The sequence below is a fragment of the Centruroides sculpturatus genome, unplaced genomic scaffold (genome assembly GCF_000671375.1).
Source record: "Centruroides sculpturatus isolate CEXI.00-Female unplaced genomic scaffold, Cexi_2.0 scaffold406, whole genome shotgun sequence".
Classification (NCBI taxonomy): domain Eukaryota; kingdom Metazoa; phylum Arthropoda; class Arachnida; order Scorpiones; family Buthidae; genus Centruroides; species Centruroides sculpturatus.
In genome coordinates this window covers 382,821-387,312 of record NW_019384754.1, presented here as the reverse complement: position 1 = coordinate 387,312, position 4,492 = coordinate 382,821, and positions in this window count along the sequence as shown.

Below are 4,492 nucleotides of genomic sequence, written 5' to 3'. Positions count from 1 at the left end.
CAGAATAACTAATGGTGTCAAGTAGATTTTTCAAGGCGGATCTTTCTCGTGACTCGAAAAGGAATCGTTTTTCGCTTAGAAACAGACGAGGGAGCCAATCAGAAAACAAATTAGAGAACGGAGATTGATATAATCCCCGATCTTCAAGGACAGAGAGACTTCTTCCGTAAACTGTGCTACAGAAGCAAAAAAACTGTGCTACAGAAGCACTCCAAAAAAGTCCGAAGCGAAACTCTCTGTGTGTCGATGCCCAGAAGACTAAGATTCCCAACTAGCGTCCATCGAAAAAGCCGTGACACCAACGTCTACCGACAAGTCCTCTTACCTGCCGCAGCCCCGGGGCCCATCTTGGAGTGACAACAGAAAAACACTCAAAACTTACGAACATATAAGTGATTAAGAAATCCGTGTGTGTAGTGTAAGTCAAATTTTTACGTTTTAAATAAACGGGTTTTTAATGAGATTCTTGTCATCTGTGTCTCCTCCGCCACACCCACACGCGTACGACCCTAGATCATTCTGATGCGGGATTAACGATTCTCCCCAGGAAGTCGGCGAACTTACATAAACGGTGTATGAAAAGTCCACTTACCAGTGGAAACCGCACGGAAACTGTCAACGGCAAACTCGGATATTCCGAAGCCCGTAACTTTTCAGGAAATAATCCGATCTGAAAAACTGAAACACCAATCTATAGCTGACAACGAGTCGAATTCAGCAATGTATATTAACCCATGAATTGAACTGGCACAACGACGATGGATCGATGTAAAACGGGAGCCCATCCACACACACATATACCCAGTCTTAGGGCTGTTTCACACTATTTTAGAATGACAGAATAACTTTGTGATTGTTATAATAAAATACGTTTAGTTACACGAGCAGCCATCTTGCAAATCTCAGTGTTTATACACATGTAGACAATAGTTATCAGTTTTTATACACATGTAAATAATAATTATCAGTGTTTATACACATGTAGATAATGGTTATCAGTGTTTTTACACATTAAAACACTTGTTTGTTGTGTTTATACACATGTAAACAATAATGAGCAGTGTTTTTACACATGTAAACAATAGTACGCAGTGTTTCTACACATGAAAACACTGGTTATCAGTGTTGATACACATGTAAACAATCATGAACAGTGTTTTTACACATGTAAACAATGGTGAGAAGTGTTTCTACACATGTAAACATTGGTTATTAGTGTTTATACACATGTAAATAATAGTTATCAGTGTTTTTACACATGTAGATAATGGTTATCAGTGTTTTTACTTATTAAAACACTTGTTTGCAGTGTTTATACACATGTAGACAATAGTTATCAGTGTTTATACACATGTAAACAATAGTTATCAGTGTTCATACAGATGTGAACCCTTTTAAGCAGTGTTTATACACATGTAATTAATTGTGAGCAGTGTGTTCACACATGTGAACATTAATTAGCAGTGTATTACACATGATAAAAATAATAAGCTGTGTTTATACACATGTGAACACTAATTAGCAGTGTTATTACACATGATGAAAATAATGAGCTGTGTTTATACAGATGTAAACAATCGTTAGCAGTGTTATTACAAATGTAGATAATAGTTATAAGTGTTTATACACATGTAAACAATTGTGAGCAGTGTTTTTACACATCTAAACACTGGTTAGCAATGTACACACACATATAAACTATGGTAAGCACTGTTTTTACACATGTGATCACTGATTAGCAGTGTTTATACACATGTAAACACTGGTTAGCAGTGTTTATACACATGTAGACAATAGTTATCAGTGTTTATACACATGTAAACAATACTTATCAGTTTTTATACACATGTAGGTAATGGTTATCAGTGTTTATACACATGTAGATAAACACTGCGTACCATTGTTTACATGTGTACAAACACTGCTCATGATTGTTTACATGTGTATAAACACTGCAAACCAGTGTTAAAATGTGTAAAAACATTGATAACTATAATCTACATGTGTATAAACACTTATAACCATTATCTACATGTGTATAAAAACTGATAACTATTTTTTACATGTGTATAAACACTTATAACTATAGTTTACATGTGTAAAACACTGATAACCAGTGTTTACATGTGTAAAAACACTGACAACTATTATTTACATGTGTAAAAACTCTGATAACTATTATCTACATGTGTATAAATACTGCTAACAAGTGTTTACATGTGTAGAAACAGTGCTTACTATTGTTTATATGTGTGTGAACATTGCTAACCGTGTTTAAATGTGTAAAAACACTGCTCACGATTGTTCACATTTGTATAAACACTGCTAACTGGTATTTACATGTGTAATAACACTTCTAACGATTGTTTACATGTGTTTAAACAAAACTCATTATTTTCATCATGTGTAATAACACTGCTAATTAGTGTTTACATGTGTGAAAACACTGCTCACAATTAATTATATGTGTATAAACACTGCTAACAAGTGTTCATATGTGTATAAACACTGATAACCATTGTCTACATGTGTATAAAAACTAATAACTATTGTCTACATGTGCATAAACACTGATAACCAGTGTTTACATGTGTAGAGACATTGCGTACCGTTGTTTACATGTGTACAAACACTACTCATTATTGTTTACATGTGTATTAACACCTCTAACAAGTGTTTAGATGTGTAAAAAAACTGATAATTATAATTTACATGTGTATAAACACTGATAACCATTATCTACATGTGTATAAAAACTGATAACTATTGTCTACATGTATATTAACACTGATAACTATTGTCTACATGTGTATAAACACTGCTAACTAGTGTTTACATGTGTATAAACACTGCTAATCTGTGTTTACATGTGTAAAAACAGTGCTTACCATTGTTTATATGTGTGTGAACATTGCTAACTAGTGTTTAGATGTGTAAGTACACTGCACACAATGGTTTACATGTGTATAAACACTAATAATTATTTTTCACATGTGTATAAACACTGATAATTAATGTTTACATGTGTGAAAACACTGATCATTATTGTTTACATGTGTAAGAACACTGCTCATTATTGTTTACATGTGTATAAACACTGATAACTATTGTCTACATGTGTATAAAAACTGATAACTATTGTCTACATGTGTATAAAAACTGATAACTATTGTCTACATGTGTATAAACACTGATAACCAGTGTTTACATGTGTAAAAACACTGCTTACGATTGTGTACATGTGTAGAAACACTGCTAACAAGTGTTTACATGTTTAAAAACACTGCTTACAATTGTTTACATGTGTGAAAACACTGCTTACAATTGTTTACATGTGTATTAACATCGCTAACGAGTGTTTATATGTGTAAAAACACTGATAATTATTATTTACATGTGTATAAACATTTAACTGATAACTATTGTCTACATGTATATTAACACTGATAACTATTGTCTACATGTGTATAAACACTGCTAACTAGTGTTTACATGTGTATAAACACTGCTAATCTGTGTTTACATGTGTAAAAACAGTGCTTACCATTGTTTATATGTGTGTGAACATTGCTAACTAGTGTTTAGATGTGTAAGTACACTGCACACAATGGTTTACATGTGTATAAACACTAATAATTATTTTTCACATGTGTATAAACACTGATAATTAATGTTTACATGTGTGAAAACACTGATCATTATTGTTTACATGTGTAAGAACACTGCTCATTATTGTTTACATGTGTATAAACACTGATAACTATTGTCTACATGTGTATAAAAACTGATAACTATTGTCTACATGTGTATAAACACTGATAACCAGTGTTTACATGTGTAAAAACACTGCTTACGATTGTGTACATGTGTAGAAACACTGCTAACAAGTGTTTACATGTTTAAAAACACTGCTTACAATTGTTTACATGTGTGAAAACACTGCTTACAATTGTTTACATGTGTATTAACATCGCTAACGAGTGTTTATATGTGTAAAAACACTGATAATTATTATTTACATGTGTATAAACATTTAAAATTATTATGTACATGTGTATAAACACGAATAATTAGTGTTTACATGTGTACAAACATTGCGAATTATTGTTTACATGTTTAGAAACATTGCTCATTATCGTTTACATGTGTATAAACACTGCTAACAGGTGTTTACACGTGTAAAAACACTGATAACAATTGTCTACATGGGTATAAACACTGATAACCAGTGTTTACATGTGTAGAAACATTGCGCATTATTGTTTACATGTGTATAAACATAGTTAATAAGTGTTTACATGTGTAAAAACAGTGCTTACCATTGTTTACATGTGTATGAACACTGCTAATTAGTTTATACATGTGTAAAAACACTGCTCACAATATTTCACATGTGTATAAACACTGCTAAGAAGTGCTTACATGTGTAAAAAAATTGTTAACTATTATTTACATGTGTATAAACACTGATAACCAGTGTTTACTTGTGTAC